The following is a 24,010-nucleotide window of genomic DNA, read 5'->3' on the forward strand; positions in this document are numbered from 1 at the left end:
GTAAGTTTTACTGTGTCTTTGTGTGTGTGAGAGTCTGTGTTTGTGCGTGTGTGTATGTGCGTGCATGTGGCGTGTGTGTGTGTGTGTGTGTGTGCCCGCGCATTTTACATCATTGTTTTGCATCTGTGGCTGTTTTTTGCCAAATTCTTTAAAAAATGCTCTCTGTGGCAGTCATACCTTTGTGTGTTTGTTTGTGTGTGTCTGTTTGTGTGTGATTGAGCATGTCTTTTCTATATTGCATTAGTGCTCTAGTACCAGGCCTACCTTTCTGTGTTAAAATTTTTAGATTTATTCGGGATGCATTGATTTTATTTGATGAATAACAAGAAACAAATGATTTTTTTGCATTTCCCATTCATTTCAATTGGGGTCATTTTTACTCCCAACGGGCCTCTTTTGGTAAAAGTTTTTTACAATTCTTTAGAACGACTGAATCAAGCCCAGTTTTTTATATGAATCTTGACAGATAATCTGGAAAAGTCACAAAATCTTATCCCACTGAGATGAAGGGAACCATGTTTTTAAACTAAAGAAAAGTGGCTTGGGGTAAGATTGACCCCAAGGGACTTATTAGTGTTAAATATTGGTCTTTTCAATTTATTGTAAGTGAATGTGGATACATTCAAGCTTCAAACTGATAAAAATTTCATAAAGTAGAGGACTGTATAAGTGTGATTTCTTAATATTTAGTTTTTTTGCACTCTCAGATTCCAGATTTTCACATATTATCTCATCCTAAGAAACCATACATCAACGGAAAGCTTATTTATTCAAATTACAAATGATATATACATTTCGATTTTTTTTTAAAAATGACCCTTTTGACCCATTTTGGACCCTTTATTTCCATTATAGAATAGACTGGCCCTTGCATTCTTGAAAGTTTCTGTTTTGTATAGAGCAAATATAGAAGCATATGGATGTAAAATGAAATGATATGATGAGTAATGACATACTTTTCTATTTTGAGCAAACTGTTCCTTTAATGCCAGTTTGTGCCAGGCTGGAAATGCATACAAGGAAAATCAGGTGGATCTGCAAAGGAATGATATTTATCCGTCTTTAATCTTCCAATCCTTTAACTGTGTGTGCGTGTGTGCATGTGCATGGTTAATCCTTTCACAGAATGGCACATTCTGATCTTTCCCTAATGAGTCTTGCTTCTGATAGATCACAGATCGTCTCTATTTCCCAAATCACCAACCTGAACTTCTCTGCTGTAAATGAGTTAGAGAGAGAGAGATGCTTTATAGTACTGTATGTCGATGTGGCTATTTGAAGATGAGGAAAAACTGACAGGTGAAAACAGTTGTTTTTGTATTTCTTGGAGAATTTAGTCTAATAAGGTAACACAACACAACAATTACAGACAGAGGAAAAAAGAGATGTAAAGAGGGGCAGGACTGAGAGAGCAAGCAATGACAATAAGAGAGAGAGATAAAGAAGTGCTTTAGATTGAATCTGATTGTAAACACTCAAGGCAACAGATGCTGCGGCTATAAGGAATGCATAATCTTACACTTGTTATACTTAAGCTGAATGTGTGACCCTGGACCTCAAAACCATAAGTCGCACGGGTATATTTTTCGCAACAGCCAACAATACATTGTATAGGTCAAAATTTAATTTTTTTATGCCAAAAATCATTAATAATCATTAAGTAAAGATCATGTTTCATCAAGATATTTTGTAAATGTCCTTCTGTAAATAAATCAAAAATATATTTATCATTAGGAATATGTGAAGAGTTTCCTTGCAAAACGAGATAAATCCATTTTTTAACATTTTTGTCAAAACATGTTTATTATTATGTTATTATGGTATCATGTTATTATTTTGTTTTATGGTGTTACTTAGCTGTTTTTTTTTTAAGTTATGAAGGTTTAAATCAAAACAAACCAACTGCAGTTGAATTGAAATTAATTGGAATGCACAACCAAAAAACAAGATTTCTGAACAATTAAATAAATGGTGGTTATCTCGTTTTGCAACGAAACTCTTCATGTGTTGTTAAGGATTTCATCTGGGCAACTTTATAGGCGATTTTATCAATATTTTGATTTTTGCAATTTTTATATATTGTAATATTGTAATATCCTATTCAGCTTTTCATGTATAAATCTCAATTTCAAAAAATTGACCCTTAAAGTTTTGTGGTCCAGGGTCACATATTGTATGTGTATGGTTCTGTACACAAAGTCAGTTGTACTTTAATTGCATAAAAGTTTTTATTTGTTGGCATAAATAGATTTGTGTCCTGATTTTTGCTCTACTTGTAAACACCTTCATGGCACTCTAAAGTTTTAGTCAATGTGGGGAGGTTGTAGGTGCATCTCTGTTTACGCTTCAAGACCAAAGCCAAATAGTAAAAACAAACAATTTCACCAAAAGTCATTCGACGAATGGCCGAATCGCATAAAAAACAAAGTCAGATACTCGTGTCCGTGTGGACAGGGCCTAAGTTGTTTTTACAAACACGTGTGCATTTTGAGACAAAACAATGGCACTGTTATCGTCTCCAACGTAAATCTCTTTCTTGGACTACAACAAACACACAGATTGTAGGCAACAGTTTACTTCCTGGGATTGGTGATGTAGACAAGACCGACATTATCATAATTCCTCCCGCTTCGGACTCACAGCTTGTAAGTTAACTCCTGTTAGCATTGCATTGTGACCGAACCTTTCAAACATGGTAAGGAGCGTCACATTTCCTGCTATCGTCAGAGGTATTCAGGCCAATCACAACGTACAGATTAGCTGGCCAATCAGGGACACAAGCTTTTCAAATCCTGGAGCTACAAAAATGTACGGTTTGTGGAAAATAATGTGTGTTTTTTTAACCATAAACCACGCAAACACATTGTATTATACCAAATACACAAAATAACATTGTTTTAGCAATGAAATAGGTGCTCTTTAAATATAGACCTTTGTTAAATTTGGAGATTTAAAAATGGGTCATGGGGTCGTCATTGGTCTTTGTCCAGGCCTGTAAAGTTCTTTCATTCCAGACTCAGTAAAACATTTATGCACCCTGTCATGCTGGGACAGAAAGAGCCCTTCCCAAAATCTTGCCACAAAGTTAAAAACGCTTTGTCTTACTGGAAGTAAGTGGTCTACAGTACAAGCCAAACCCCATAATTAGAAGGGAGTGCCTTCATACTTTTGGCTGTGTGGTGTATTATTGTTTTTATCATACTGCAGTGTTTTTCTGCCTATTGTGGTTTATGTTTTTCACAAAATACTTTGTAATAAGAAATTCTTTTAACAGTAATGTTAACACCTAATCTTTCTTATGAAATCAAGTTTGTGGATTCTGAGACCAATGTTTCTTCCACAAGCTGTAATGCACCTTTTGTTCAGTAGGGGGACCTATAACGCTTTTATTGTTGTGATAAAGGATTTACATTGCCAAAGTATTGATGTGTATTACATAAATTGTACACAGTTGTCTATATTTGTGTGCTCTGATTTATCTGCTTTGTTTTTTATCACACATTTCACATATCTCAGCTTTGTTTTAGCTATCTTGGGTTCAGCTGGCAGAAATGACATTATCAGTATGTTTAAGTTTTATGTCCTAAACTGAAAAAAGATACTGCTAGTTAAATTTTTCTAGTACACTAAGAGAAATGAAATAATTAAGGTCATATTTTGATTGTAAACCGTGTTGACATGCAGATTTTTTGCCTCTCATAGGCATTAATTCAGAGTGACACCTGAAGCAAACAGCCTCTTTAAACAACCAGCTGACCGTAAACAAACTAACTGTCAGCAGTTTGGTGCTCTGTGTATTTGTATGTTTCATGCATGTGTTATATGCAGTATTTTAGTGCCATTACATGCATGTAAAAGCCTGTTTGTGTGTACCACATGCATCATTATGTACACGTCCAAAGTTATCGCAAGCATCCATGTTGCAATATTCATAACAGGGTTAAACATGTCTGCATTCCTCACACGGGCTGGATCCTCTTACTCACAGAGACACACTATACACTAAAACATCTGTTTTATGTATTTACTTTTGTAGTTACATTTTACTATGAGTTTCACAGTAGCATTTTTAAACACACTCAAATTCCAGTAAATGTATTTTTAAGGGCACCCATTATGTAAAATTCTCTTTTACACTGCAAAAAATTATTTTCAAGAAAACAATTCTTAGTATTTTTGTCTTGTTTTCAGTAAAAATATCTAAAAATTGTTAAATTAAGATGCTTTTTCGTGATGAGCTAAATGACCCAAGGAAATAAGTCTAGTGTTTAGACCAAAAATATCAAATTTAATTGATTTTGTCCATAAAAAGGGGAAAAGGGTCTGCTAATTGGGTAAGCAAATTTTTCTTGAATTTAGTGTTTAAGAAAAATTTTCAAGATTTTTTTGCTTACCCTATAGGCAGATTTTTTTTTGCTTGTTTTATGCACAAAATCACTTAAATTTGATATTTCTGGTCTAAAAATGAGGCTTATTTTCTTGGGTCGTTTTGCTCATCAAGAAAAAGCATCTTAATTTAACAATTTTATGATATTTTTACGGAAAACAAGACAAAAATAAGATTTTTTTTTCTTGAAAATCATTTTTTGCAGTGTACAAGGTGTTTGGAGATAAATGTGTGTTGGCAGTGTGAACACAACCACCCTACAATAATAAACCCACCCAATCCTTTTTTAATCCCCAATAAACTGAAGAAGTCTCATTAGAGATGCAGGTTTGATTCTCTTATCAATGTGATGTCACACTGACAAGGCCCCACCCACTGCCAATGAGTGACAGTCCTGCATTACTATAGTTTCTGCTCTCAGTTATACGCAATCTGACATATCTCAATAGTGAGATACTTATTATCTCAGACTGTTGAATCAGATCTATTTTAATTGAAAACGCTCAGTGTCTCTTATTTGGTAAGGGAGTAAGGTGCAGTAGCTCATTTGCCTTTACAGGAACACACACGAGAACAGCACATTTTTGCTCTCGCCCATTTCAGACATGCTAACAATTGATCTTTGTTTTCTAGTTGAAATTTCACATACACATTCTGGGCACCCCTGAGACTTTTATTGCATTTTGTAAAAATGGGCATTATAGGTGCCCTTTAATACTTTGGTTTTCCACACAAGATCTGGTTAAGCCATTTTTGGGGTTTCAAAAAAAGTATTTATACTTAAACAGTGAAACTTATATTACTTTATCATTTCCTTACGTTACCTTATAACCTTACAGTAAAATCGTGTCACAATATTGTACAATATCTATTTTTGTGAGGTTCTAATTTGAATGTTATATATGCCGGTTTGCGTTTTCTGTTTTTGGGCCAGTGTTGGTAGGCGGTCAATAGTCTTTTAGCTGGTAATAATAGTTTAGCTCTTTTTTGACAACTGTTAACCGGTTGCCATGACTGCTAGTGGTAGTTACCATAGAGACGGCTTGCGAAGTACAAATGACTCAAAACTGACGTGTTGGTATGTGAGTAAGTGTGTAAGGGCATGTATCCTTTAAGCGTGCGTGGTCCGATGTTTTCGATTCACAGACTCTTGTGTGTGTGTCAAAATGAGTTTTCATGTCCTTCCATGTTACGTTCCTGCTTTTATTACTTCCTGTCGCATGTCCAAACGCACAGATTGCAAATTGTCTTTTCTTACTATAGCAGATGGCTACTGCCTTTGTTAACACAGCAGTCAAACACACACACATTCTCAATTTCTGTCTTTCATTATTCTTTCCTTTCGGCGTATATTTTCTTTAACACCGAAATGCATTGAGGGGTGTGCTGCTGTATATGTAAGTGCGTGTGGGTGTACAGGCCTGTAGGTTTATGTGTTGAATTGACGCATACTGACACACATTTCTTGCCACATGTCAGCTGAGTTTTGTTTGTGCAGAGATTTTTTAAATCTTTCCTCACGGAACCTGCTGTTGGGCTGAAGACGAACTCATGAAAGAGCGATTTCTTAAAGAGAGCCACTGAAGCAGATGCATAAAAATAGATTTACTGTAGTAAGCATGACCATGTTCATGGGGGGAGGTTTAGGTTTCAAACTGTAAAAATGTATTTGTATTCATTACATGACTCTGTGGAATATTCTGGATTAGTCGCTCATAGCGTTCTATTTTTTGGATCATTTGCAGTAAACTACGAAATAGACTGTTGTACTAGACTAATTTGCTAAAATCAATATTTTATGGCCATTAGGTGAATCGACAGGGTCATGCATGAATACGTGCTCATATTGTGTGACGCATCTAATATTGCATAGCTGATTTTTAATTAAAAAAAAATTAAAGACCTTTTCAGAAGGACCCTGAGACATGCTGGATTAAAAAATATTGATTCTCCGATTTTAATCGATCTTCAGTTTAACAAAACAATATTGATTCTCAATCTGCGGCCTTTCCTTCAGTGGTAAGGCTTGACAAAATGACAGATGGCCCGGGGCAAGCATGAACAATGCACAGGCCAGTTGAAAGAACTGACACGTTTCCAATCAGGCTAATACGGCACCTTCACGAAAGTGTTTAAGGTCTTGCCAGTTTAAATATTTAACAAACAAAATGCGAAACGGATCTCAATGCGGTGCTCACACGCAGTTAGAGTTTTGTGTGCGTCCAAAGCGTGCACCCAGAAAGCCGCATATCAAGTATTCAGAAGAAAATTGGGTCACGTTTTCTTGAGTTTGAAAGAACAAATTTATTTAATTATTTAAAAATTTAGCGATTATCCTCGTAAATATACTCTGTTGTGTGAATGTGAATAATTTGGAAAGAAAACGCATGTGTAACAGTATATTAAAAAGGCGTGTTTTAGAAAATATTGATACACGTGCGGGTGATTCTTGTGAAATTAGACTTATGAGGTGTCATGAAACATTTTGATAAAAAAAAGTAATGCAAAGTAAGAGTATCAAAATAAGAAGCATACAGTTACAAACATTTCTTCATGTACTATTTTACACATGATTTCAAATGACATCATACAAACCAATTTTGTTGTTTTTTCCACATTTAAAGGAAAAATTTTCATTACCGCAACGTTTCCATGGCTGAATTTGGGTTTTTTGACATGGAAATATTTATAATTACAAAATCTAAAAAATGAAAAGCTTCAGTGCATGTTATACTATAAACATTTACAGTAAAGAAACATGTGGTATTTGGTGATCATTGGTAAATGGAGAGACAATAATAAGGAATATAAATCTGTCCAAGACCAATTTTCTCATCCTCCACAACAATTTTCAATCATTGTTTAAGCCCTCAAAGAACTAACATAAAAAAATGTTGGAAGGGACATAATTGACTGTGACACTCTAGATGGCTACCAGGTAAGCAATTCTTATTTTTTTCTCCATATAAAAGTTGAAATTTTGTTTGTCCGAAAAATGAGTTTGTAAATGCATATATTTAATGTAATATTATGTTGCGGTAATGATAATTGTTTTATAACGATAATCTAAAAAATGTAAATAATTCTATAGGAAATATTTTTTAAATCCCCTTAAAATAATGGATATAGTAAGTTCAGACCTTAATCTTATATGTTAAAAAAAAGTCTTCAAGGGCTTTTTAAAAATTCTTATGCTGGACAGCTTCTAAATCTGGATTTCGTGAGAATCACCCGTGCATATCGGGATATTTTGTGTGCCACAAAAATGCAAAATCTCAAAAACGCAATATATATTTTTTCAAAGATTCATGCCAGTTGTTTTGTTTTGAGTTTACATCCCGAGCAGTTTTCTCATCTCTAAACTTCAAGAGTGAAAGGACGTACCTTCTAAGGTGTGTTTTTGATGACAGCTTTCCTCAAATTATATCCTATTGTATTCCCAAAATAAAAAAATAACCCAAAATACCGACATGCTTACAGCACCGTAATGTACCGCATAGTACCGTAAACATTGTATCGTGATACGTATTGTATTGCCAGATTCTTGAAAATACACAGCCCTAATATTGGATCCGGGAATTACGTGTAGGTCTTAACAGCACACCATATAAATTCCTTGTCTGCGAAACTAAATTTTTAAATGAAATATTAATACGAATTGATATTGTATTAAATCGAAATTGAATCAAATCAAAACCATATAAAATTAATCGAATCCAATCACCAAATTGGTCGCAATAGCCAGCCCTAATAGCAATGATCCAACACAACAGTTGTTTATCATAAACAAGAAATGTAGCTCAAATGAATTAAATCAATGCAAAGCTCATGGGTTCAAACACACATACAGTACTGATAAAATGTATACTTTAAATGCACTGTAAGTCATTTGATAAAAGCGTCTGCCAAAAGCATAAATAAATGAATGCATTGAAACTCAAACACTGAAATGCATTTTCAAATTGTATGTGTTTTCAATACAAGGGCATATCATGTGAGCTCTCAGTGTTACGGAATGATAAAGAAAGTGGTTTTCCCCTTTAATATTAACCCTTTCAGACCTGTTTTTATGTGTATAATCACTGTGCCTTATTTTGATTGGTCGATCATCATTTTAATTTGTTTGAACCGCCAAACATGTGATGTCCATTCTGGTGGACGCAGGTTCTGAAGGGGTTAAAGGTTGATATACCTATATATTTAGCTAACCTAATGGTGCAAGGTTATTTTGTTAGATGCATTATTTATTTCCATCAAGTATTGACTTTCCCTGCGGTTTATTACCGGAACAGACCTGAACCTGTGCTAAGGCGTAAAGCCAAACATCTAGCTTACTTCAATAACGTTATTGTGTGAAAGAGGACTGAAAGAAGTCCCACTGCAGTGTACTTAGCAAAGCGCCAGTGCTGAGCATGTTAAACAATAAAGCTTCGATGGAGGAGAGCGAGTGAGTGAGCGGGTGAGAGAAAGAAAGAGAGAGAGGGGGAGGAACAGATACTGGAGATTGATGTGGAGAAAGCATAGAGGCAGTAGGGCGCACAGCCTCCGGTCTTACACTGTCAACGCTTTAAGCGCTGAACGGACGCTCACCTACACCGTACCCCAAACGTGCCTGCTCCTCTGGATGGGAGCGAAGTATCCATAGTAACCGGGAGGAGAGCGAGAAACAGGAGCTCGGAGAGACCGAGAAATATAGGGGGTGACGTGTTCAGACATAGACCGCTGTTGCTGGAGGAGGAGCGAACGCTGGGGAATGCTGGTGCGGTTTAAAGCCTCGGAAGTAAGGGGAAGAAATCTTAATTCTTCTGGTCTGGCTCAGCCGCAGATCTATGCAAGTATTCGTGACTCGCGGCTTTGAGTTGAAACATCACGAAAGCAGCAGGGAGTTAAGGCAGCTTGTCAAGGCAGGTCAGGACCCTAAACGGGACTCTTGGATGGTTGGGAACTAAAGATTGACACTCAAACTCTGGGTAAGTCGTTCGCACAAGAAGAATGGGGCAGATGGTGGATTATGGGGGATCGTGCTGCCTCTAGTTGTTTTTTATAAGATTAATGCACCGTTACAGCTTTTGTTCTCCACTTGCTGCAGTAGCAGCCAGCAAGCGTGTGATGTTTTTAGACCTGCAAAACAGTCAGTGAGTGATTTGATCTCTTTTTTGCTTATATATTATATATGGGGTGTATTTTGTGCATGTGTGTGCATGCACTGCTTTACGCAAGTGAATGCAAGTTACAGTTTGTGTTTGTGGGGGAAGTTGACGAAATACTGATGTGTTTTCTGTTATACATATAAAACATTCACTTTGTTGCATAGTATTTTAACGATCACATTTCATTTGAGACTTCATGCAACATTTGTACTTTTAGGCGATTATACACAATATTTAAGTAATATATAAGTCCCATGTGCATTCCAGTACTATCACGTGCATGGATGCACATGCCTCTTCTTATACCTTCTGAGTCCAAAGATACAGTATAACCTTACACCCCGTGTAATCTATGGACGGCACGGATCATCAAGGATGATTACGCCTGGGGATAAAGAGTCAGGCAGACGTCTCCATTATGTGCATTAGCTACGTACTGCAGTCAGGGAGTCACAAAGGATCGGCGAAGAACAGCAGTTGCGTAATGATCGTGAGACGCGCTATGCTGTGGATCAACCTCGGTGGATTGGAAGAAATCTCATACTGTAGTTACTGTATGCCGTCCCATGTGGATTGGACTTGATGTGGAAACTAATGGAGCCAGTGCGTTTTGAGGTTTCGAAGTGTTTGCTCAAATTTTCTGACAGAGTTTAGAATTTTAGGATTTTTTAGGTTGAGTTTTTTCTAGTCCACAATAGTGGTTTTCTTGTGAAGGGAATGTGAAATGCACTGCAGTGTGAAGTTAAGCAAAACTAATGGTTGAATGTAAACAAAGTTATTTTATAGGACAAGTGCTGACTATTTTAAAGGGCCAGTTCACCCAAAATGAAAATGATGTCATTATTTGCTCACCCTAATGTTCTCTTGAACACATTAGAATGTTGATAAATGATGGTAAGCACACAGTTGACTTCCATAAGATTTGTTTTTCCTACTTTGTTGTCAGAATTTTCATTTTTGGGGGAACTATCCCTTTGAGCTGATCTGTGTATTAAATAAAATATGTTTTTCATTAGCTGTGATAGTGTAACTTAGCAGTTTCATATCAAGTGCAAACATTACTTGTCACATTGTGCCTGGTTGGGACGTGGTGTTAGACACACAGACGGACTACGGCAGAACTGCGCTTATGTTCCATTAACAGCTGTTTCATAAATCACAGAAATCAAAGGGATGAAATTCCTTGCAAGTGTGTGTTTATGAGCATATATTTAAGCTTTTAATCATTTATTCTGCAGTCTTGTCCAATCAGAGAGCAAAAGTTATTTCCCTTCCATTCAACTCATGTAGATTTTATTGGATTATAAGGATGAAATCTGCAATTTAGAAGGAACATGCGCAGGAACATGCAATCCTTCTTAAAACTAAAAGTAAAAGGACAAAACTCCACGTTACCCCAGAATCCTCCTCTTGGGACCAGTTCAGAAAAATATCCACATTAACCATATAAAAATCTAAAGTTGATTAAATCGATTTCATTCATTTATAAAGGATAGTTCAAAATAAAAAAAAATAAAAAAATTTACTCACATCATTAATTTAAACCTGTATCAGTTTTTTTATTCTGTTGAACACAAAAAACATACAAGGAGCTGAGATGGAAAATACTCAAAACATTTTTTTTAAATAAACCGAAATTTGGCAGTCACCTGGATCACAGCACCCCAAATGTGTGGTTTAATTTCTTCAATTTTACATTCATCATTTGTTATGTTTCTAGTTGCTTTTTTAATGATTTTGCAACTGTCTTGTCCAAAGAAGTGGATTTTTTTAGAAGTGGATGTTTTTGCCCAAGAAGCTTGCATGCACTTAGAGGGTTTTGCAGCGAAAGACAGTCACATTTGTTAAATGCCTATGAAATGACTAAAGTGACATTTGTAAAAATAAAGACTGACTAATAACATTTTCTTTGCCATTAAAGGTGCCATAGAATGATTGAATGGGATATTTATCCTTGTTCTGTGATGTGACATGTAGATTTTGGGTTGGGTCTATAATGCCTTAGAAGCTTCCTAAAAACCTCTCTAGGAAAGCTATATTAGGGTGGGGGATTTCAAACAAATGGTTTTGCACCTAATTGGCATCCCTTCGGGCTTAACTGGCAACTTCATTATGACATGCAAGCACTTGACGCTGATTGGCTGCCTTCGCTGCCACTCAAAAAAAATGTAAACTTCGCCGTCTTCAGGACACAGACAGACCAAAATTTTTCAGATAGAAGAGCACACCTCGAAACGCCACTCGCCTTTTCGCCTTAAACTTCGCGAACACTGCTGCAATTTACTTTCTGTTTAGGTGAGAAGCCAGATGTATGCAAATTATTTTGAAGGGGAAGGAATTGAATAAGAGGGGGGGAGTGAGATGCATTTTACGTGATATGTATCGATTGTTCAAATTGGGCCATTTTCTGGCGGACATTTCTAAAGTAGGATTTTCTATGTTCTGAATGTCTAGCTCTTTTCGTATGTTCGTTAATGCGGGTAGACTACCGTTATTCAACTAAGAAAAGGTAAAAACATCACCTTTAAAGGGAAATTACTAAACCTAAAAATAAGATTTACACTTGCATCTGACCTCGTACTTTTTTGTCACACCCTCATCAACATAAGGGTGAGTATAATGACAGCATTTACAGTTTTAGGTGAACTATAACTTTAAAATTGGTTTGAAGAAGTCAACATGAACTTATACTTGAACAAAACAATTTTATTTTTGGATGACATCACCAAGATTGCTTTAATTTAAACAAGCAGGCTGATGGTGTTTTGGGATGAGAGTAGATCTCCACAATTTATGACAAACTTTAAAATAGACTTTTGTAATCAAATCGATTTACAATGCATAACATTTCTTTTTATTCTTATTGAATATCTTGTTTAACTTACACAACTAAAATGGTTTGCAAATGTTGTTGACATTTAAGGAAATCTTTTTATGCATTCTTTAAACTCGATGTATTAAAACACTATTATAATTTATTTAACATGCATGGCTCCACTGTCATGTGCTTAGATCAGATCCATCAGCACTGCAGTGAGAATCAGACCAGACATCTTTTAATGAAGTGTCGTATTCAATAAACCTAAACCTGATTACTGTACAGTAATAAATATATATATTAATTATATTGCTATCTGATTTGGAAAGTTACAGCCACTGACATTTGAAACCCAGTCTAAAATCAGCTTTACATAAAAGCAAGACCCATAATTCTAGGGGTGCGGACGTCATGTCAGGACACTTCCGGGCCCTCTGCTGTTTTATCCTGTGGTGTTTTGAAGCTTGGATCCAATCAGTGGTCTGGCGCTGTGCAGGATGTGACAAAGCTGCCGGTCTGATGCTGTTGATCCGCCTGCTGTTGGTCCTTATGTCGCTGATGAGGGTTGCGAGTGCAGACTAAAAGTACAGTAGAGATCTTTAACAACGCAAGCAATGGAGACGTCTGCCAGATTAATAAGATCATTTGATAAATTATGGTAAGCACACGTTTGATAATACCCATAGTATTTGTTTTTCCTACTATGGAAGTCAATAGGTACCGTCAACTGTGTGCTTACCATCATTTATCAAAATATCTTTGTGTTTCAAACAATAAAGAAACTCATACTAGTTTAGGACAACATGAGGATGAGTAAGTCCCTAAAAATGTCCCTAAAAATGCTTCCTATCACAGTCAGAGAAACCCACAACCAGCCTTATTATTCAGGCTTTCCTTGAGATAACCACAGAAAATAAACATCTCTGTATTTCTAGAAAACAGTTGCGCTCCATACATTTTATTATTCACAATGAATACACAGGCGTCCCATTTCTCAAAAACTGCTTGATTTTCATGTTCCACAGTTTCATTCTCGGTCTGTCAAGTCTGTTGGTAAGCGTGCAAAGATGAGTGGGCGTGTGAGAATAAAAGAGAGAAAGCGTCTGTATAAAGCAAGAAGGAGAGAAATGAGAGAAACTGGCATGGCATCTTTTTTTCTTGTTTTTGTGTACAGTTTGAGGTCGTTGATAGTCCGGTACATTCTCATTTTATCATCATCGCTAAATGCAGGCATGTAACATCTCCCCTCACTGGCTCATCATCATGTCTCACCATTGGTCCAACGCGCTGCTGTATATCCTTTACGTTGCTTCGGAGGCCTGCTGGGTTTTACGCATAGCTCCGCCACTTACTCCATAGTTGCTAGGTAACTGTGGCAGGCTCTGGTTCCATTCCAGTTGTCCTTTGGTTGGGAGGTGCTGGTTATAAATGGATCTGGGATAGATAAGCTGTGGTGGCTTCAGGCTTGTTCGAATTGTACCTGCGAAGGTCGAGACTGGATTTGGCTTCAGAGTACACCAGCTGTGACCGGATCATTGATCTCCACTGGACCCGCATCTTCTGTCATTGCCCTGAAATTCATCAATGCGAGCGGTGAAAATGAAAAAATTACAGTCGCTCTGAGCAAAATCCGTGAAGTAGCCCCAGGACAGAGAAGATTAGGAAGATTTGTGGACACATTACATGTACGAACGCATATACGCTAGACCTTATTACATTCTGTGTGTGGGTTGTGTTGGCTGGTTATCACGGCAATAAAAAACGTGTTATGTCTACGCCGATTGGCTCTTATTAATAAATGCTGTCTGCTGTAGCAAGGCAGACGTGCGGTACGGTACAGTACTGTATATTAAAAATATCTAAAGATAGATGTCTTGTGCCGTATGCAGAACATTGAGCAATTGCGACGACAAGTGGATGTCAAGCAGAAACCAGAAAGTTCATGTAGCGACTATATTATGGCGTAAAGGTCACTCAACCAATCATGTGAGCTTTACAGTCAATTAGCCAATCAATGTGCATACTGCCCAATAAGAAGTGGGGATGGGGACTAACGGTAAATTCAAACGGGACAGAAGCGTTAACGCTTGACGGAAGGCTTGTCTGCCCTACTGAAAAATCCAGCTAAGACCAGCATAAGCTGGTGAGCTGGTTTTAGCTGGTCTCCCAGCTTGGTTTTAGCTGGTTTTGCTGGTGTAGCAAGTTGGTTTTGCTGGTGCTGGTTTAGCTGTGTTTTGCACAGCAAAATCATCAGTGTTAAATCAACACTTCTGGTGTATATATGGGGACCACCAGGTTTGGTGTTACTTATATAAACACCAGCAGTGTTGATTTAACTACTGGTGTATGCTGGTCTTAGCTGGATTTTTCAGTAGGGTGAAGCCTGGCCAATCACAGTGGCCACAACACATGCTCCGGTCATCCATAAACGTAATTGGCTGGATCTGCCTAGGTTATAAGCATAATGCGATCTGATTAGCTGACGCATGCGTTGCCACTTGAAAAGTTGAGAAATGTTCCCTTCTGCCACGAGCAATGGCAGTGACGGATCCACAATTCAGTTCGGCAATGCATGACATCACCCATTAAGGCTACGTTTACATGGAAACGATCTGAAAAGAAACCACAAAGTGGCGTTGCGTTATCACTTTTTATTCCGCGTTCATAAGAGCGTTTTGAGGGGGAAATCTGCGTGCATATGGTGACGCAAAAGTGTGTGAGATTCGATGTAGTATGCACTCCAGGCGGCTAGGTGGCAATGTGAAGCACTGACACACAACAACACCAAGTCCGTGTACCTGCGTAAAACCTTCTTCCTGGTTCTCCCAGGTCTCGTCCAAAGCCGTCTGGTTTGCCTCCGACTAATTGGCGCCTTCTCTGATCAGTAATACTAGCTGTGAATATTTCGTACAACTGCTGGAAAGACGTATGGAAAAATCCGACATGTTTGTTTTTATTTTCCTGAACTGGCGCATGCCTGTGACGTAAACGCGTACGCGACGAGAGCCACCGTGATCAGACTTTTGCGTTTTCACTCTTTAGACGAGAAGGCGATGGTATATAGTTTTTAAGATTTCCACTCTGGAGGATGGGTTCACTTTTTTGCGTTTTTAAGCCCCCAAAACGCCTTCGCTGTGTAAACGAAAGGCACATCCGATAAAATCTTTTTACGTTTTCACCCTCGAGCGTTGTCATGTAAACAGGCCCTAAAAGTGAATGGGAAGCTTTAACGCTTACGTGAACGTACCGTAAGCAACGAGAGTTATTCTCGGTTATTTGTTGGGACGCAGCACTGTCGAGCGTGGGATAGATGTTGTGCTTTAGATGGAGTAAGAGAATGAAAAGGGACTTTGTGCTTCCCAGGTCATTAAAATCCAATGCACGAATGCTGCTGTAAGCACAAACAGTACAGTATTCAGACGGGCCTCTGCGCCTCGGCTCCCTCAATTAGGAGGAACTGCTCATCCATGCCGTGGTTCATTCAGAGCTCGATTACTTATGTCTGCGGGTGCCCGAGGCATGAGATTTGTGGAGTTATGTGGCTGTATTGCTCTGGCCTGACTTGACCTTTAGATGGAGCGCATTTTTATGGAGACGTTTTGCGTATGGAGCACAAACCTTTGGTTGTCAAGAAAAAAAGTCATTTTTGCAGTCAGTTTGTGTGTGTGTGTCTGGTGTGGTGAAGATTACAGTTCTGTCTCTGGTCTTTGGAGGTTAATCCCCTCTTCAGGCCTGCTCACTTTCTTTAATCTAATAGGATTAACTGTGATTTTATATCCAACACTGCAGCAATTACGCTCAAATAAGGAAAGAGTCTGTCTCTACAAGGCGAGTTTACGCATGAAATGGGTGAATGTTTTTTAACAATACTCTAATTACGGAGTAAACATGTCACATCTCTGGTGGGTGCTGTTGATTGTGATTCTGTTTGATTATCCTCTACAGAGCGGAGAAATCTTTTATACATACTGTGATTTTCTTTGTGCTATGAATACACAAGGACATTTTCCATGATTATGTGTCAATGAAGTCTTAACTGGTTGGCAGGTAAACACTTTAATTTGGCTTCATTAATTAGTTACCCTGAGGTTTTTTATTTGAAAGCCTTGAAATGTGCTGTCTAGAGGTGGGTTATATGACCAAAATGATTCCATAGTAGTAGGGGAGAGCGGGGCACAACCTTACGTTTTTTGGTTTTGGCTCAATCATTCTAAAAATATTCGAGTTTGATTCATTATATTTTTACACAAGCAACACACACATCTCCGCTACAAATCAACATTTGAAGTTTGTTTCTAGTACTTACCATTCCTGGACAATTACACCAAATGTGACAGAAGTACAAACGTAGTTAATGTTTAAGTATGTGAGAAAAAGCAGCACAATTATGACAAAACATTTTTGTATATGTGACCCAGTCTGTAATAACCATACTACAGTTTCAAAATCAAATTCTGATATAATGAGCCTCAAGTCTGATTTTAGCCATTCATTTCATTATGATTTCAATCTTTGACTTGGCCTTATTCAATCAATATTAAAGATATGAACAAAAATACATTTTATACACGATTTTTGATAAGACAGGCACATTTATTTTGTTGGCAGCCAGCAATCATTCGCGTGTAGCCTATTTAAAACAACGGCAAGAATTACGCTAACGTTAGCGGTTTTCATATCATAAGTGCTGAGGGGTTAGTTGTAACACAGCGTTACGATTAACTCGCTGGGTCAAAATATATTCAAGCCCACCAAAAAAGTTGCCAAGAGCTGCAGACATATCAAAACGATGTTTTAGTCAACAAGATACTGATTAATATGACATAGCATTGGATTTGGTATTTTACACACCTAACTTAGAAACCGAAAAAAACATATGATGAAAAAATTTACTTACATGCCATCAAAACACTCGTTCATCAATAACTCTATGAAAAATATTATACATTTCCAATAATTTGCGAGAGATTGTTTATTGTCAGCATGAAAAAAATACAAAAAAAACAAAACGCTAAACCTTGTGCAACAATGTACTGTAAACAGTCCGTGTTACAACTAGCCCCGCGCATTTATATTGTGATAACAGTATATATATATATATATTTTTAAATAAATAATTGAGCTAAGCACCATCTCCATCAAATTAGATAATATTAGGGGTGTGATGGATCACAAAACTCATGGTTTCGGATCACATTACATTTTTTGAGGCCAGGATGGGATAATTTTTCAGATAAATAAATAAAGAAAATGTATACAGACATTTATAAAAACGAATAAAGTTGCACATTAAGTAAGGTCTAAAATTAGCAACAGGTACGGAAATCGAATCATAGTATATATAAGCATAGAAAGGTGCCTGTCATATGAAGAGTTTGGTTCCAAAACGCGATAAACGCCATTTTTGCCAAAATCAGTATTATATCAGGTCAGTATTTAAAAGTAAATAATTAATTTTACGCAAAATCCAATATCCGCCGTGTTATTCTTTCATCTTTTCTCCCTTTTTTCCCAAAATGAGATAAACGCTACTCCTCCTTTTTACAGAACGCAATAAATCCATTCCAGAAATTACAGCCCACCAGTCACGCAATGTAAACAAACAATGGCGGACGCGCTGAGTACACGGAGTCCTAGTTTTCCTCATCTACTTTGTACTTCGTGATCAACAAACAAAACAAAATAATACTTTAATGGCATTGATAAACCTGTAGTTGTTTTCTGTAACAGAAAAGATTGTCATCAACATCTAATAATTTACGCGAAGCACTCGGGAGACTGGTGCTTATCTCCCGACAGCATCAAGTTTCTCATGCTAACACATTGACCCCAGGGGATCTTATGAAAAACTTTACATTATTTTACTCAAAGTTAACGAAAATCGAGCAGGACCAAAACATTTTACAGCTGATCGCTGTGAAAAATTCTAAGCAACGACGTCAAGTATAACCGCTGCAATGACAGTGATCTTAATATGACAAAGTAAGTGTTTTGATTAATGCCATTAATGTTTATTTTTTATCAGTGTATATCACTGTTCAACTAAATAAATATATCATGGCAAAGATGAATACACATTTATACATTGATTGAATAGATTTATAGCATTTTGTGGAAAAAATAATTCATTTTTATAATAAATCTTTGAAAATCAAGTTATGGATTTGAATTTTTTATGTTTTTATAACCTAAAGATGCTATGTGAAAGTTTGTAACAGAAAATACTGGTTTTCATCTTCTCACTTTCTTGGTATAGAAAACACGTTTTTACCAAAATTTGTCAAAATGGATTTATTGCGTTTTGGAACCAAACTCTTCAAATAGACATTACATTTTCTTAGCTACAACATGCATTTAACTCTCAATATAAAGCATGTCAATCTCTAAATGTTCTAATTTGTCTATGTTTTACTGTCTGTAACTTTAAGCAGTCCTGCCTGCTTAAAGCTGCACAGGCAGATATTATCATGTACCGCAATATAAACACAAAAACCTTCAGTGCTGTCGGATAACTGCGGCGTTTATTGTACTGCAAAGCAACCAGGCGTTTCACAATCAAAGTTTACACACCAACAAATTTGGTTCTTTCTCTATTAGTCTGTCTTTCATAGTGTAATCACTGTTTTTATTGCTTCCTTTAAAATCAACACCACTGTGTGTTTGCAGTCCGGACAGCCTCATTGATTATAATGGGAGCAATCTTGTTTTGGTTGTCTTACTAGCACTCATTTCTCATGCTACTTTACACGTTAATGTATGTTTTACTCTGCTGATGTGAAAGTATCACCAGCACTTGGTCTACTGTTGCGGTAGCTTTGTGTAGACTTCATTATGGACTACTACCCAGCAGCCTATAGACGGTTTCATCGGACGCATGTGATACACGTCTGGATCCGAACCTTTATCGTTTTTTTAATGGTGTGACTATTTGCTAAACTGATCTCTTCAACAAATGCCTCTTCGAAAATAACAAATGTTTTGGTTTCCAAGGTAATCTATGTGTTGTTTTTTTGCTTGTTATATAAATAAACTACGTTTAAAGAACTTTGTTGTTATTTATTCTTAGCGGAGTTTACCGGAAGTTACGTGCGGACCGCGACAGCCGCTTGTTTATGTTGTTAATGCTGAAACGGTCTATACCGCAGAGTGGAATGTAATGCAATACATAATTGCACATCTTTTATTCTTTCATTCATTCACCACATCATTGTGTTTCAAATGGATTTTTATACTATACTTTCATTTGCGACGTGTTGTTTGTAATAAATAACGGTTAGCATTTTGCTAAATATATTACTGTACCTTAAAATAGTTTGACCCAACCTGTGAAATCATGGCTAAAATTTCATTATTTAATGATGAGATTAGGAACATCTATGGCCCTGTCTCAAATGGCACATTCTGGACTTGTGTACTTCCTCAGAGTCCACATTTTGATGGCATCATGTAGTGCAGACTTTAGGGACCCTTGACACGAGTCCACAAGGGTTCACTGGAGTCGTATTTTGGGATAGACTCGGAAATAGGAAGAGAAGTTGCCCATCAGAGTGAACTCCTCCCAGCCGTCGTCTGATTGCTCTTTCGCAAGGACTTCTGGGTTGGTAAAGTGCCTGAAGCCTGCAGTAGTGCAGACGCATCAAGGATGTAATGGGGTGCTGATGAGCACACTTCAGTGCGTAAAAATGACAAATGGGACACCTTACGGATTCGTAGACTAAGCGAGCAAGCATGTGTAATTTAAGGCCACAGGACCGGAAGTCCACTTGAAGTGCGCCATTCGGGACAGGGCCCGCGGGGGGCGCAAGTTTTCAATTGATTCCAATGGAAACTCAGCGTTTTTTAAATAAGCAAGCAGCTAAGCGCGCGTGCGTCCGTTGAAGGTCTATTTTAGTTCTCATTCATGAAACGTGAAGAATTAATGTCTGTTCAGAAATCCACTATTGTCATTCCTCTTTATGAAACTATTTATGTAAGCATGCTTAACACAGTTTTCACAGAAATTTCTTGGATAGGATTGGGAATGGCCGGAAAAGCATGCACTGTTGCAAAAACCACTTAAAATTGTATACCATCCTGACACCTTGAATTTTTAAACTATATATCCTAGTCTTATTATATGTAGTATAGATAGCAGGTGATTTGTAACGTGCGTAGTGTGTTAGCAGATGCTATGAGGTTTTCACTCAGTAGCTTTGCAATACATTACAGCAGTCAGCATATCCACGAGTGCCTGCGAGTAATGTCTGTGAGCAGTCGCAGTGATTTAAACACATGACTGCTTTTCTTTATCACAGTTACTGCCTTAATGTTTGCATGTATTTTATCTAAGCACTGCTATGCATATGATAAAGCCGTGTTTGCTATCTCTCTGTCTGTGCTGTCTTTCTTTATGACACGTTGCATCTCTGCTGAAGCCTGCGTTGCACATTTGCATTTAAATTAAATTCATTCACTCTGTTTTTTTACTGTCATGCAGTACACTGTACTGTACATACTTTGCATACTCTCTATTTCTCTTATCTGCTTATTTTTCTCTCTGTTTATTTCTCATTTGCTGCGTTAAAGACTTGTATGTGACTATCAATAGTTTATATTCACTTTTGCATTCTTGTAGAGTCTTTGTCAGACTAACTGCATATTGGTTAAATGTAAGTGTGTGTGTACCGGGTGTGCCTCATACATCTTGAAAAGTGAAGCTGCTGGCTCTTAGATCGCCCCCTGGTGGCTGGCTACAGTACAAGTTATAACGTGTTGCGTTGCCATCTTTTTTACAGTCTATGGTGTGTACGCAACCGCAACGTAAGCCTACCTTGTTTGTTTGACGCCAATTCTAGAGGGTTTAAACAGGGTTAATGTGCCTTTGGTGTCCTAAACCTCCTTAATGCCTAATCAATATTATATACTTCTATGGGAAGCACTACTTGCATGGATGGAGACACATTACATACATATATGAAATGTGTCTCCATACATATATATATATATATGAGAAACTGAGAACCCAGAACATTGAAATTTGTCTCCATGCAAGTAGTGCTTCCCATGAAGGACATACATCCATCCTGTATATGGAGGATAAGAGTTGCACTGGTTCAAGCAATCATTTAGTCTGTAAATTGTTTGTAATTTTTTTGGCGACTGCCTCCTGCCTGTTCCTGGCACTATATCGGATTTGCCGGGTATTGATTTGATACTGAGGAAGAGGGAGCATCCACAGTGGCTTGTGGTGTTGACAGGTCTGTGGGTTAATCGTGCTAAATGAACAAGGACCCGAATACTAATTTTAATGTTGTCAATAGTGTAGCTACTACACTTCTACTGCACATCTTTTAAAGGGTGGCCATAGTCTTGGAAAAACCTAGAAAAGTTAGGAAACTTTAGAAAGGCCAAGTCATAAATTCTATCATAATTATGGGTGAGTGACGAGATAAGAAATTCAAAAATCTGTGTGTATTTATGTTGAATTTATGCAATAAAAAACTACATTTTCACCATTGCGTCAGTTTGGCAAGGTGAGAAATTCAAAAATCTTTTTAATAAACTTGTTTTAAAAGCATGCATCAGATATATTTGTTTATTATTTAATAAGTTAATTTGAACATGTAATAAAATACAAAAACACTTTCAGAGTGTGGTCCCCCTTGTGTACGGCGCGGCCCCCCAAAGAAAATTTGTGACAAAAAACTGTTCTAAAACTCAACATTTTAATAAAAAAATTTAATTATACAAAAAAGTAGTGCTTTTGGTTAGTAGCCTTATTTTTTAGGATTAATTACACAGAATTCATGATAAATTAATTTATTTCATAAAAGGTCATAAAACTGGGGCCCCCCTGGCACCATCTCGCGGCCCCCACAAAACAAAAACAAAAAATAACAGATAAATAAGGACATGTACTTCTCAGCACATTCAACCAAAAATTATTATAAATAATAAGTAATTCAAAAAAAAAAAATGTCCATGTTCAAAAAGAGTAGGAGGAAGTTCATAAACAAACTTTTCTTATCCCACCCCCTTTCTCTATTTTTATCATTTAGATAAATACAAAATAATTCCACACAATTCTTATTTACATAAATGTACACCTCATGTCTACCTACCTATAGCTCACATAAAACAACAAAATATCACGATACTCACATGTATTATTACAATATTTCAATGCACATAGTGTATTTATGTTGATTTTATTAATACAAATTTGATGAAAGTTGAGACTGAATGGACCTGAAAATGTCTAATGGTGTAACTGCCAATTGCGCCAAAGAATGATAAATATTAAATATTCCTCGATGTCGTGTAAGCGTAATCATAAAAAAATCATTTTAAAATATCAAATGAAAATACATTTTATTTGTTATTACTAAATGTACATTTTAATGTGTTTTTGTAATATTTGTCCGGACATATGCTGAAAGCTCTGTTTTCTAAATAATCTACTGTAATAAATAATAAAATAATACATGTGAGTATCGTGATATTTTGTTTGGCAATACTGTATCAATTAAAAAAATGCAATATTGATATGTTTAAAATAAAAATCATTGGCAATCAAATTCATGGCAGTTGTTCCATTTGGAGTTTACATCCCGACTAGATAGCCAGTGACAAAAAGTAGCTTTTTTTTTTTTTTTTTTTTTTTTGCTTAGTTTGCATATGGTGGTGTGTTCTCAATGACAGCTTTCCTAAAATGATATCCTATAAAATTTGGAAAATAGTAAATATACCAATATATCGCCTCGCTGTATAGCATCGCAATGTATCGCAACACCTTTGATACGTATCGTATTGCGAGATTCTTGCTGATACACATCCCTATAAATAAGCTTACGGTGAAAACATTATTATTTATTATTATCATTATAAATGAATTATTTGATAAATCAGTGTGAATGATTCATCACCTGATTATTTTGACTTGGTCGGTCACAATCTGGAAAATAATGCGAATTCATTGGTTAAAGAGTGTAGGAACCCTGCTCTCATGCCTGCTGGGCATAAACACAACATCACACATCAACACTGCCGGATATTGTGTAATTGAAAACCATGATTTGTTCTAAAGAAACAGCCTCCCATTGATTTAATTTTCTCGGGTAAAATAATAGCGATCATTATAGATGAAGCTAGAGAACATTGTTGCTATAGGGACAGACGAGACAAAGCCAGCCAATGAAATACTTTGACTAAACCACCTTCTTAACATTCGTTTGAAGCTTCTGTGCGAGCGCTAGTTTACACTAATGGCTGAACTGGGTGACAGAGACGTCTTTATGTATCCTCATTAACTGGGTGGAGTAATTCCCAGTTTGTCGCAGTTGTCATTTCGTGTGTGTGAGAGAAATAGGGCAGACGAAAAAAGAAATAGTTTCTTAAGACGTTATTGATCTCTGTGTTTGTGTGTGTGTCATCAGATCGACTAGGGTCGTTTAGGGACCGTCTGTATTTTATTTATTATTACAACCCCGGATGCACCCCAGACACTAGTACGTGTAAACCTCTTGTGGGCAAAAGCATAAAATACTTCTACAAAACAGACACAAAGTGAACATAACCAAGGGAATGAATAGGAAACTGATATTGTTATTTATTTGTCTGTGTAGTCTCTGTTGTTTTAGCACTAAAATAATCATGCAAATCAGATACAGATCACAG

General features: G+C 36.9%; 1 protein-coding gene across 4 annotated transcripts in view; it reads left to right on the forward strand.

Moving 5' to 3' along the window:
• The window catches only part of anks1b (ankyrin repeat and sterile alpha motif domain containing 1B), a 221,870-nt gene that overhangs the window by 179,570 nt on the left and 18,290 nt on the right, over window positions 1-24,010 (forward strand). Inside the window, exon 1 of one of the 4 annotated variants that reach the window (XM_055191247.2) lies at window positions 8,884-9,357. The exons of the other annotated variants lie outside the window; for them this stretch is intronic. The gene's annotated coding sequence lies outside the window, so the exon portion shown is untranslated. Of the gene's footprint in view, window positions 1-8,883; window positions 9,358-24,010 lie in introns of those variants that run through there. 4 annotated transcript variants of the gene reach the window in all.

This window comes from Misgurnus anguillicaudatus, chromosome 1 (genome assembly GCF_027580225.2).
Source record: "Misgurnus anguillicaudatus chromosome 1, ASM2758022v2, whole genome shotgun sequence".
In the NCBI taxonomy this organism is placed as follows: Eukaryota; Metazoa; Chordata; class Actinopteri; order Cypriniformes; family Cobitidae; genus Misgurnus; species Misgurnus anguillicaudatus.